This window comes from Solanum verrucosum, unplaced genomic scaffold, assembly GCF_900185275.1.
Source record: "Solanum verrucosum unplaced genomic scaffold, falcon-dt-bn FXZP01000261.1, whole genome shotgun sequence".
NCBI classification, from domain to species: Eukaryota; Viridiplantae; Streptophyta; class Magnoliopsida; order Solanales; family Solanaceae; genus Solanum; species Solanum verrucosum.
In genome coordinates this window covers 9,778,349-9,792,506 of record NW_026019969.1, presented here as the reverse complement: position 1 = coordinate 9,792,506, position 14,158 = coordinate 9,778,349, and the positions used below count along the sequence as shown (strand labels likewise).

At 38.1% G+C, this 14,158-nt stretch overlaps 1 pseudogene; it reads left to right on the top strand.

Moving 5' to 3' along the window:
* LOC125814990 (uncharacterized) overlaps positions 1–14,158 on the top strand; it is a 54,694-nt pseudogene that overhangs the window by 23,706 nt on the left and 16,830 nt on the right.

Here is a 14,158-nt window from a genome sequence, read left to right as displayed (position 1 = left end):
CAAAAGAAAACAAAACAAAAAAAAAGAAGGAACTTTTGTCGGTTTTCTCTTACTCAAACCAAAATTGAACCAACTTCTACATTAGCCCCCAAATTCTAAATATTATCACTTTGACTCTCTTCTTGTAAATGAATTTACTGTTTCATTCTATTCCAGAAAGAAATGAAAAGTAAATCAGTTTCCAAAAACTTCCCAATAGACTGTTTCAACACACCTTAATGAGTTGCCAAATCATTAATGTTCTCATGTTTTACTTGGCAGTTTTAATGTCACTTTAAGAGGTCCTTATCTTAACATTAGTCCTGAAAACTAGACTCATAATTTTTTCGTATGTTGATATTGACTCATCTTATAAAGATTTCCTTGTTCTTGTAATGCAGATATCCTAATATGGTCTTAGCAACCGTTTTATTGTTTAATCGACTCGGTTGTGAATGTTTCCCTTTTTTAGGTGAGAGTTTCCCTGCTACTAAGATGCAGCAACAACACTTATTTTTTCCATCTTACCATGATTGCGCATTTATATGCCACCATTGACAGAATTTCATGTATATATCCCTTTATGGCATTAGAGGGATTGAGGAAGATGAGGAGCCCAACGCCTATTCAAATAATTTTTTTGCCCCTTTTCTTTCTAGTCGAAACTTTATTCAAGATTCCTTATTGAAATTCTTTATTTTTTGATAGTAGTATTTTGGTCAGTGTTTATTTGATGGTGTGGATTATGCTAAGTTCTTTATTAGAGAATGCAGCTATTAGGTTGTGAATAAAACCTATTTGGCGGGTAACAATAATTTGTTGCTTTCCTAGTTAGAAAAAAAGGGTTTTAGAAGGAGTAATCTTTTCCACCCTCAGTTCCAGTAGTTTCATTTTGCATAATCACGTGATCCATTATATTATTGTTTTTTCTGAAACAAAGGACAATGCAAGACATTGAAGTTGTAATGACAAGCTTATGTAAGTCAAATTCCCTTTGAGATGTCACACATCTAATTCTACCACAAGGTCCAAAAAAAACTAACAAACTTATAGGTAAGCAGATGGTGGTAGCCATCGGAATTAACATATTAAATGCACCTAAAAAGTATAATTTGACATATCTAATTCATGGAAATTCCATCCAATAAAACGGAGCCTTCGCAGGACCCCCGCACATAGCGGGAGCTTTAGTGCACCGGGCTGCCCTATTGAATCTTTTGCATGCACCTCAAAATTCACTTAGAGATTTGAATTTTCTACAGGAACATTCATTGAGCAACAGGCATTATCTTCTGCCATTGGAGATAGAGACGTCAAGCGTTCTATAGTAGTAGTTGGTGATACCAGCAGCATAGCTCCTAGACCAATCTCATTAGGAGGAATGTATTTGTTCCTTGTATAAATGAGAGTAGCATCTTCACCACCATCTGGTATGTTTTCAAATTCTGGTTCCTGGAGACTATTATAAAGTTGCCTCTGGAGTCTTTCAACAGGTGACAATATGCGTTGTGTAAGCTCTGATCTCTTTCTTTTTGGGACTCTGTTAGGATTCCAGATAGGATCTTTGTCTGCTTCTCCCAACAAAAGGTAAATGTCAGTGCACATAAAACAATAAGGTATTAATACAATAGAAATTATTTTGGTCAAGCTAGTATTATTTGTATGGTTAAAGTACAGTTGGATTGGTCAGTTCATATCTTTATTGAAAATCCTCAACTTCAGTTCAATGTGTAAAGGAAAGTTAGTTCTCAAAATTTAGGGGAGACACTATAATAAATGACCATTTAGCAAGAAAGAAACCAAAGATTGTGCTTGTAGAGTATCATATAGTAATTACTTCCCTACGGCTTATTTGGTAAAATCCTGAATGTGTATTTGACATTACATAATTTGACAAGCACATCACAGTAATCGGAAAACGAAAGGAATTTCCTGCATAAAAATAAATTCATGTGTCGTGAATCTTGATACACGCTTATCAAGTTGTCTTAGAGCTCATGGTGTAAATGATTCTTTTGAATATTAGATACCAACATAAAACAACCACTTGGACAGGGGAAGAAAGAAATTGGCCAAAAATTGAGTAGGAAGATATTAGTTTCCACTTTCTTAATACTCGTACGCTTAAGAAAGGATTTGATTCAGAACATGCATCATATTTGCTGAGACAATTTAAGAGCTCTCTATATATGTGAAAGTATTTTACCATTTTTTTATTCCATCTGCATGCAGTTGACTGAGCTTGGTATGTTATTCCTTTGCTCTTCAAGACAAGCTGAAGATCCCTCCTGTCCAGAAACCTCTACTCCAACTTCTTGCTTTTGGTCATCAAAATCTAAGAGATGCGGGTTCATCTCAGAAGGTAACTGATAGCTCTGTGTTGCTCTGTTTGCATGTCTGGGAATATAGTTATATAGTGTCCCCCTAATGCTCCACCTTGTTCCACATGCATTGCAGAGCACTGGTTTTTCAGGTGGCCCAGGTCTCCAATGGGGGGTTTCTGTTTGAGTTCAAAATTAATTAGTGTTTTAACTGGGATAAATATGAATAAAATTCTTACAGGTCAGAAACTAAACCACAATGATCATTGACAATTAAAATTTTCTATCCACAATTCAATCTAAATGACCTCAGTTCCTGTTAGACTAATGGCAGATGTACTCTATGTTTTATTTTTTAACAGATGCACCATTTTATGGAAATTTGGGTATTCAGTGTTTATGCATGTGAGTCTTCAAAATTTATTTGCTGAACATCAGGCACATAAATCTTAAACGTAACTGAATCAAGTATCTTGTAAAGCATGAGATTATTGATAAACATAAAAGATGGGATATAGGTGGTGAATAGAACTTACGCTTGATGCCACAATGGAGACATGGACCTTGTCTACCCATAAAATCTGATTATGAATGATTCAGTTTGAATCAGGTTGAATTTGCTGCTGCTAACCGTTAGAGTTCGATTTGCTCTCAAAATCTAAAATGTCTGAGTGAGGTGATGGGTCACAGTATATATAGACAGATAAGAATTTGGTAGACTACAGCTGGTCCTTTTATGGAAATAGTTGAATTATGAAAGATTTGTCATTAACTTCAATTTCTTTCCAATAATGCTTTTTTACATCCAGAAACGAATGACTACATTCAATTTCTTTCCAATAATGCCTTTTTACATCCATTTCCCCTTGCACTAGTACAATAATCAAATCGACCGTTTTGCCGAAATATAAGATGGTCTGATTAATACTCTGCAGGTGAGAGTTGAAGTCCATACAGGTGGCTCCGTGACTGATAATTGGATATATTTCTTATTTGGTAAGTATGCCTCAACTTGTGAATTAAATTAAGAAGATACAGGTATTAACATAGAGCTGGCTATTTCCTTGGAAATACTCTTTAGGACTTTGAACCCGTTTGGATTGGCTTAAAAAAAGTAGTTTTTAAGTCAAAAAGTCAAACTGAAATGACTTTAAGTCAATAAATAAAAAGTAGGGGAGATCTACTTTTGGTTTTGACTTTATTTTAAGTCATTTTAAACTTATTTTAAGTCTTTTTTGACCTTGCCAAACACTCCCCAACTTATTTTAAGTTATTTTTGATTTATTTTAAGTTATTTTTTATATTTGCCAAACACTTTTCGAAGTAAAAAACTGACTTAAAAGTAAGTTTGACAAACTTTTAAGTCAATCCAAACACCCTCTTTGGCTCCTTGATTCTGATATTCTGGTGCACCCAAAAACCAATGTACTGTGCGGTTTGCAAAAAGCTCAAGCATCTTAAGGCAATGTTTCCCTAGTAATATAGGATTTTAAAACGAACAAAGCACGTTTGTTTGATTATCAGAACAAATTGTTTTCTAGAAGAACAAACAAACATTTTCAAAAGAAAACAAAACAAAAAAAACTTGTCGATTTTCTTTTACTCAAACCAAAATTGAACCAACTTCTCCATTTACCCCCAAATTCTAAATATTATCAATTTGACCCTCTTCTCGTAAATGAATTTACTGTTTCATAACCTTCTTTTTCAGAAAGAAACGTAAAGAAAATCAATTTCCAAAAACTTCCCAATAGTCTGTTTGAGCACACTTTAGTGAGTTGCCAAATCATGAATGTTTCTCATGTTTTTCTTGGCAGTTTTAATGTCAATTTAAGAGGTCCTTATCTCAAAATTAGACCTGAAAACTTGATTCACAATTTTTTGGTAAGATGATACTGTCTCATCTTAACAAGATTTCCTTGTTCTTGAAATGCAGTTATCCTATTATGGTCTTAGCAACCGTTTTATTGTTTAATCTACTCGGTTATGAATGTTTCCTTTTTTAAGTGAGAGTTTCCCTGCTACTAAGATGCAGCAACGACATACTTATTTTTCCATCTTACCATGCTTGCACATTTATATGTCACCATTGACAGAATTTCGTGTATCAGCCATATGGATTTTTCTTTATGTCACGCTTTTTCAGTATTACCATGCTTATGCATTTATATGTCACCATTGACAGAATTTCGTGTATCACATGGATTTTTTTTTGTCATGCATTTTCCATCTTACCATGCTTGCGCATTTATGTCCCCATTGACGAAATTTCATGTATCTAGACATATGGAGTTTTCTTTATGTCATGCTTATTAACTTACAAATAACAACCACTATTTATGCCTCACTTCAAGCAAGTTGGGGCGATTCTATGATTCTTCGTTATTTTGCTTCATTTAAGATCATCTCATCATGCTTGGTGATGTAAAAATATTTATTTCCTATTTAAGATTACTAATGTATTACACATGCATATGAGCGGGGGGTTTTATCCTGCGCGCACCCAAAGGGTTGTGGCTGCGAGTTTTCCTTGTCATAAAAAAATGTATTACACATGCATATTACATAATATATAGAATATCACTATAACTTTTGAACTCTTGTATGTAGAATTAGGGGAAAAAACAGGGAAGAAATTGTACAAGCTAGCCAATGCGATAGAGAGGAGGGCACGTGACCTGGACCAAGTGACATGCATCAAGGACGAGGTCGACGAAGTACTGGTTTAGGTGACACTTATTAGACGAAGTTGATAGTCATACTTCTATATACTCTTGAATGAAGTGGAGGACATTCTTGTGGGAGATATAGTGCACTCCGAGAGGTGTCACGATTTTGGGTATTGTAGGTGTATAAAGGTTGAAAAGGTTAAGGGTGCTATTTGTAGGGTGCACAGGGAAGAGCGAACGAGCCTGATGAGATCCCGATGGAATTTTTGAAGACGGTGGGTAGGACATGTATGGAGTCACAGACTAGGTTGTTTAATATCGTTTTTAAAATTGTGAGAAAGGCTAAAGAATGGATGTGGAGTACAATGATCCATTTGTACAAGAACAAAGGTGACATTTCTTAATCACAACAACTATAGGAGTATCAAGCTGCTAAGCTACATTATGAAAGTTTGGGAGAGGGTGGTAAAAATGAAGGTAAGGAGGGGTATGTTTATTTTCGAGAATCAATATAGATTCATGTTAGGGAACTCGACTACAAAAGTCATTCATCTTTTAAGGAGACTGGCAGAGCTGTATAGAGCGGAAGAGGATCATTTACCTAGAAAATGCATACGACAAAGTCCCAAAAGAGGTCTTATGGAGATGTGTGGAGGCTAGAGGCTTACCTATGGCGTATGATCAAGGACATTTATGTTGGAACCAAGATCAGGAAAAGGACAGTGAGAGGAGACTCAGAGCATTTCCCAATTGTGATGGGGTTGCACGAGGGATCAACTTTTAGCTTGTTTTTATTTGCTTTGGTGATTGATGAATTGACATGGTACTAAGTTGAGCTCCATGGTGTATGTTATTTGTGGATGACATAATTCTAATTGATGAGACTCGCATCGGAGTTAACGCTAAGCTATAGGTTTGAAGACAAACTGCAGAGTCTAAAGGGTTCAGGTTGAGCATGATCAAGACATAATACTTTGGGTGCAAGTTCACTGACGTAACCATGAGACTCACATGGAAGCGAGGCTTGATACCAGGACATCCAAAAGAGAGGAGGTATCAAGTATCTTGGGTCTATTATCTAAAGAAACGGGAATGATATCACACATCGTATTGTTGCAAAGTGGATGAAATAGAGGTTCGCTTATGAAGTCTTGTGTGATTAAGAGAAGATGCCACCAAAACTTAAAGGCAAGTTCTATAGAGTTTGACCAACTTTGTTGTATGGGACGGAATGTTGGACAAGGCGTAGTTCACCTCTATCGCTTTTCTTCCCCGAAGCGAGGCATAAAAGAAAAAGTGTGCGCTTCTACGACTAAAGCGAGAAGAGAGAAAGGAATAGAGAGAAAGGAATGGAAGGTGCGTATTAGCGAGTTCGACTGCCGCGATGGGTTTTATAATAAAATTTTGCAAAAACATACTCATGCGACTTCTCTTCCTAAACATCTGCTTATAGTTCGACTGCTCGGAGCATGTGACTTCTCTTCAAGGTAAGTTCTTCTCTTCTCATCTTTTTTTGTATCTTCTCCTCTTCTTCATATCTCTATTTTCTCTGCTGCTACTCAACTGCACTGCTGGTGCTGGGTTACTCTTTTTTCCCCTCTATTTTTTTCAGTTCTTCAACATGCTGCTATTATTTTCTTTAGTTTGCTCTGTTTTTCTCTATACTGCAAAAAAAAAAATATATATATATATATATGTTTTGTAATATTTTTGTCTGTTCTAACAAATAATAAATGCCATATTCCACAACTTCTAGAAAGAAATAGGGAAAAAGAGAATTCAAGAGGCCCCTAAGTATCAAAATAAAGATAAACACGAGTGCACTAACTTAATAGTTTTGTATTATCGTAACAAAGGAGCTTTTAGAGTCTCGTTGTGCAAACTTTTTCTGCTTTGTAATGTTTCTCTTTGTATTTTGTCTCTTTTCTTGAGAAAGTAAATTTGTATTCACAAAAAATCATCATCAAAAGAATGATGAGTTGGGGCACTTACAACCCACAATGGGTGGGACACATTCTTCACAAAAACTAAAAAGATTTACAATTTGCCTATGAAATCAACTAGAGTTACTACCTCCCCCACTATATTCTGTTTACACCAAAAAAATAAAAGGCTTAGGCATTTCATTTTGAGCTTCTGTGCGTTCCAGCTTTTGCCTTCAAAACATCTGGTATTTCTTTCCTTCCATAAAGTCCACTAGATACAAATTGGAATGTTCATCCACCAATCTTCGCTCTGCCCTCTTCTTCCAATTCCTTTCCAACTGTTGAGTAGCTCCAGGGTGGTTTTAGGCATTACCCAACTTACTCCCAGAATACGTAAGAACATGTTCCACATATTTGCAGCTGTTTTGCAGTGTAGAAACAAATGACTATTTACCTCTGTTTCCTGATCACACATAAAGCACCTTGAGCAAATATGTAAACCTCTTCTTTGTAACACCTCATGAGTTAGACATGCTCTTCTAATCACAAGCCAAGTGAAACATGAAACTTTCAGTGGGCTTTTGACTTTCCAAATTAACTTCCTGGGCCATATATCTATCAAAGATTGCCTGTTGTTCATCTTCCAGTAGCAAGATTTTACGGTAAAAAAACCTCTACTGTGTAGACTCCAAACTGGTTTGTCTGGCCCCATAGAGATACCTGAAAAGGAGTTTCTGAAGCAGGCCTGCTACTCCATCAATTTCCCAGTCATTCAAAGCTCTTCTAAAAATCAGGTTCCACCCTTGCTGGCTCCAAACCTGAGATACAGTGGCATATTTTTAAGGCTAATGATGTATAGTTGAGCAAAAGTGCTTCTTAGAGTATCATCACTTATCCAAAGCTCATTCCAAAAATCAATCTTCACTCCATCACCCACTCTGAATGAAATATTGACGTTGAATTTTGTCCATAATCTCCTGATAGTTTTCCATACACTACACCCAAAAGTACCCAAACTTCCTCAGTTGTCCACTGATTGAGCAGCCCATATTTTTCTGTGATGAACCTTCTCCACAGAGCCATATCTTCTATGCAAAATCTCCATAACCATTTTTGTAGTAGGCATGCATTCTGTTTGCTGAGATTCTTTATACCTAGGCCCCCTTGTTTTTTGTTGAGTGTTAGGATATCCCACTTCACTAGGTTGTACCCTCTCTTCTCCTTGTTTCCTTGCCAGATAAAAGATCTTCTCAGTTGATTGATTCTCTTTTCAATGATTTTAGGTATTGGGAAAAGACTCGTCATAGAAGTGGGAAGGCCATCCAACACAAATTTAATGAGTGTCAACCTCCCTCCAAGGGATAAATATTGACTCTTCCATCTTGTAAGCTTCTTTTCACATCTTTCCAACACTTCATTCCAGACTTCCAACTCTTTGTTCTTAGCTCCCAGTTGCATTCCAAGGTATTTTGTAGGTAGGGAAGCTACCTGGCAACCGAGAGTCTCGGCTAAGGATTGCATATTGTCAACTTGATTGATAGGAAAGAGGGAACTCTTATTCCAGTTAACATGTAATCCAGAAATACCTTCGAAAATGGTGAGAATTGCCCTTAGGTGCCTGATTTGAATCTCCTCAGCATCACAAAGAACTAATGAGTCATCTGCATACAGGAGATGTATAACCTCCAAAGCATCTCCCCTGACTGTCTGAGCACTGAAACCCTTCAACCATCCTTTTCCATTTGCAATCCTGATCATGTGATTTAATCCTTCCATTGCCAGTAAAAATAGAAAGGGAGATATAGGGTCTCCTTGCCTCAATCCCCTCTGGGACTTAAAAATACCTTCAGTGCTCCCATTTATGATGAGTGAAAATTTCACATTGGATATGCAAAATCTGATCCATTTGTTGCCAAACCCCATATCTTTTAGAATTTTAAGAAGGAAATTCCAAATGACACGGTCATAGGCCTTCTCAATGTCAAGCTTACACAGAATTCCAGGTGTCTTTTGTTTCACCCTAGAGTCCACCAGTCCATTGGCCAACATAGCTGCATGTAGAATCTGCCTTCCTTTCAAAAAGGCCATTTGGTGTTCATCTACCAATTTCCCCATGACAGTTTTCAACCTTTCAGTGACAAGTTCAGAGATGATTTTGTACACTCCTCCTATCAAGCTAATAGGTCTGAAATCTTTTAATTCTTCTGCTCCTGTCTTTTTTGGAATTAGAGCTATGAAAGTGGCATTAAAAGATTTCTCAAAGATCTCATTATGATGAAAGTTCTGGACAGTCTGCATCAGGTCTTCTCTCAATATTTCCCAACATTTTTTGAAGAAATTCATGGTAAAACCATCCGGGTTTGGAGCTTTATCTCCATCACATTGCTTAACAATATGTAGTACTTTTGCTTCTGTAAAAGGCCTCTCTAACCACTCTTGTTCCTCTCGAGAAACTTTTGGACAGTCCAAAAGCTCAAAAGAAGGTCTCCATGTCTCTGATTCTGTATATAGATCTTTGTAAATGTCGATCATGGCCACCTTAATCTTTGCAGGGTCCTGAACTTCCTCCCCCCTTACCACCAACCTATCAATAGTATTGTATCTTCTGTGAGCTGTTGCTATTCATTGGAAAATTTTAGTATTGTTATCTTCTTGTTTTAACCATAAAACTCTTGATTTCTGCCCCCAACTAGCCTCCTCATTCTTGGCCAGTACCTCCAATTCCACTAATATTGTTGCTCTTACCATCATTTCATCTTCAGTCAAGTCCCTGTCATCTTGAGTTCTATCAATTTCAGCCAGCTCCTCTAACAAGTTGTTCCTCTTATTGGTAAACTCACCGAAGGTTGTTTTACTCCATTCTTTGAGTTTTTGTTTCAACATCTTTAGCTTGATGCTAAATTTGTAATCTGGACAACCTTCCACCACAAACCCATTCCACCATCCCTGTACCATATCATTGATGCCTTCCACATTGAGACACCAGTTTTCAAACTTAAAGTAAGAGCTTTTCTGCTCCGAGTTCCCACATTCAAGCATAATCGGGATATGATCAGAAATCACTATAGGTAGTATCTTCTGGCTGATAATTTTAAAAGCTTCCTCCCACTCCATGGAATAGAGAAATCTATCTAACCTGGCAGCACTTTGGTGATTGACTCCCCTGAACCATGTGAATTTCCCCCCATTCAAGTGGGGATCATGAAGCTCCATATCTTCTATCCACTTGGAGAAATCAGACATAACATTGTGATCCTATTGCATCCTCTTCTTTCTCTATGTATCTGACTGTATTAAAGTCCCCACAGGAAATCCAAGGACCTTCACGCAGTTCCTTCATTGCTGAATTTCTTCCCAACATTCTAACTTTTCACCTCTGGTATGGGGTGCATAAACCCCAGTGAGATACCAAGTAAAAGAGTTTTGCACCGAGACAAACTTGTATGTTATCGAGTGTTGCCCTATTTCCATCATGGTACCAACCCAAATTTTGCTATCCCACATAACCAATATCCCCCCACTGCTACCATTAGCTTCTATGTAGCCACATCTCATCCATCTACATGACCATAGTTGCTTTGCAATACCCTCCACATCCTTACTCACCTTAGTTTCTTGAAAGCAGTATACATCCGCCTTCCACTTCTGTAAAGAGCACTTAACAAGATTTCTACTGGAAGTACTGTTAAGTCCCCTTACATTCCAAGTGACAAGATTAATTTTCATTAAAGGTCAAACTGAGAACTCTCCCTATACTCCGACCACCTTCTACCTCTTTATTAAGACTAGATTGAAGATTTTTCACCTGCTTTTCGGTGTCGTGCTTGATTTCCCTTGGCCCTTTTTGTCCAATGCAACCTTTCTCTCATCAATCTTCATGAGAAGTGCTAGAGTCTCCTTTTCAAAGCCTTCAAAAGCTACCCCGTAAGTATTGCTCAGTTCTAGAATGTGGGAATTTACCCAATTTGATGCCTCTGTTTCGGTTTCCTCTTGGTCAATCAGATTATGTGTGGCTACAGGTTCAACATCATGAATTTGTTGTAGCTGCATGTTTGTTCCTATCGTTTCTGCCTCAGAGGTGTCTTCATCTGTTCCTTTTCCTTCTGAGAACTTAGGAAATTCAACATTCTGGTCAATTTCATTAATCTTTGTGCTTTGCTCATTCTGCGTGCGAGCCTCTTTGTTTTTTGTGGTGTTTGCAATCTTCTTGACGTTTCTAATTTCTGTTGCAGATGACTCCCAGTCTTTCAGCGCTTCTAAGAAATTAGAAGCCAAAGTTTTAAGATCGTTCAGCTCTTTAGAGGGGGATTTGAGAGCTTCATGTGCAACCATGTGTTTATTAAAAGAGACTGATGGTTGGGAAAACCGAGTTTGGTCCAAAGAGAGAAAATTTGGGCCTCTATTTGCGTCTTCAGCATAAGATATGCTGGACTGGCCCAATTTTTTTTTCAAAAAGTTCCTCACGTGGGGGCACACGTGCTGGGAGCACTAACTTTTTAAGAGATGGGCTGTTATGAGTTGTTTCTTTACTGGTTGTGTTTTCCCTCAATATATGCTGGTCCAAGACTTGGACCCCTTCTTCTTCCCCTTCTCCAACGTGAAATCTCACTGGCGCTTCTGCCCAGATCTGAGTTGTGAAGAAAAATCCACCACTCTCGATAGTCACTACCTTTGGGATAGATGTTCCATCTCCAAGGATTTTGATTCTGGCCCACTTAAGATGATTTCTTAGTTGTGTTTCTGTCACGCCCCGAGCTACCCCCGAGATGCGGACACGGGACTTAGGACCACAAGTGATCCCAAGCTAACCCTGCTGGCATGATCATGAGCATACTAAAGATAATAAACTGATGCGGAAGCTAAATCATAAATAAATCTGAAAAAAATGGGAAATACCCATATACTATAACTTAATATATCAAATCTGAGAGTTTAATACAAAAGAAATATCAAACTCAAAACACTAAGCTGAATCTAACTATGTCTGAAATAAGCCTCTAAACTGACTAGAAATGTTGGGACATGCCCCAACTAGATCTAGCAAAACTGAAACTAAAGACTAAAAGCGATAAAGATAAACATGTCACTAGTCCTCGAAAAATGAGGACTCACCACTGATGTTGCTGAACTGAAGATCGGGAATCGATCTAAGCGTGATCTGGATGCTGAGAACCTGAACCTACATCACGAGAAGATGTAGCGCACGTATGCGTCAGTACTTGAAGGGTACTGAGCATGCAGGATAGAGTAAAGTTGAAATAACATATAACTGAACAAAACAATAAAGCAATGAAATAATCTGAACATGATATAGATACTGAAAATACTGAATACTGAGCTAACTGATGCAATGACCAAATTTATAACATGTTGAGATTGAATACTGACTGTACTGAAATATGGTCAATGCAAAAGAGTCTGACTGAACTGTGGGAGCTACTAATAACCGACATAAAACCACATGAGCTAAATGTGGAATCCGATGTATACACCCCATCGAGAGGACCCAATATACCCTGCCAGAGGTATAGAGGCATGCTAGCGTGATCACTAAACTGATGTTGCCCACAGAAGGGACTTACACCTACGTGGCTCGTAGTTCTGGGACTAAATGGGTACGCTGAACCCTAGTCCAACTCGGTATTATGCTACTCCCAATGAATTAAGTAGTTAACTGGTTATGACTGAATTTCTGTAAATACTGGATAGCTCGAACTGAACATGCAAACTGAGAATGCAACAATTAATCTGATAATGACGCATTCATAAACTGAGGCATGTATAACTGAATAACTGAGAAATATCTGACCTAGCATGTGTAATTCAAGAACTAAAGAAATACATAGCTAGGGTTCTGAAATTCATGCGATAAACTGAGCAATAACATGATAATCTGATTTGAAACATTTAAATAACTAATTCATGATGATCTGTTCAAATTCTAGAAACCCTAGGTCTATTCATAATCATGGAATCAAGAATCTGACTGAATTCTAGGGACCTAATGGGCGAAAGGAACCCACTAGTGAAATCCCACATACCTGGTGACGAAATCCACGGAGAAATCTTTCGATTTCGGGGCTGGAACTGAAGAAACCTCGTTGCGTTCTTGAACTAGGGTTCTTGACCTTTTTCTCCTTCCTTGATTCTAATTTTCTAAGTTTTGATTAATGAATTTGACTTAGGTAAGTTCTAGTTATGTTTCTAGGCGTAAACTGACTAAAATCTCATGATTTAGGGTCTAAACGACGTATCTTAGGGGTTAAACGAAATAGGAAAAGACCAAAAGACCTCTGACTTAGCTGCTGTCGGAGTGACTGACGGACTGGACTGACGGGCCGTCATTCAATCGACGGTCCGTCGATTGGATCCGTAGGTCGAGTCTGCCCAACAGGGCTTCACTAAAACGAGCATAAATTTTTACTCGGAGGTCGGAATTTAGCAAACTCGGTGGCGTTGGAAAGATAATTCAATTATCTATCTAACCATAGGTCATGGGACACATAATTCATTTTGTGCTAAGAGTTATGACCATCTGAAGTTGACCCATCAATATTTTTCAGCTAACTGGCTGCTGACCCTCATCTACGGTCAGACCTACGGACCGTGGATTGAATGACGGTCCGTGCTGGTCGATCGTAGTTTGTGTCAGAGGCTGGGTAAGGGAAGTTTCGATTCACGGACACAGATCACGGACCGTGGGTCTGTCCGTGAGTCGGGACTTAGCCAAATTTTCTGACTGAGTTCTGGGGAAGTTTTCTGTCACGGACCTGCAGGACGGACCGTGAGTCCATCTACGGTCCGTGGATGGTGTCCGTGAGTGCCACCTGTAACACCAGAAATCTGAAATCTCTATTTTTGGATACAGGGTATTACAGTTTCTATCCAGCCGCCACAAAAATCTCCAATGGCCTTGAAACTTTTTTGCGACCAAAGATGGAAGGGCAGGCCAACAATTCTAATCCATGTTGAATTAGGTTTTGCTTTTTCTTCGATTGCTCCAACCGTAGGGCTCCACCACTGGAACCTGATGTGCATTTGTTTCCAAAGCCAATTCATCACTTGTTCTGCGGCTGCTTTCGAGGAAAACTCAAATAGGAAAATTTTATTTCCCATTTCATAAATGTTCAGCCCAAAGATTTGCTTCCACATGCTAGAGGACCATCTTCTAATCTCTGAGAGGGATGGTGTATCCACATCCTTGAAGTTGCCAACCAAACTTCTACTAAGAACTTCATTTTGTTTGTTGGTTCCGTCATTAATG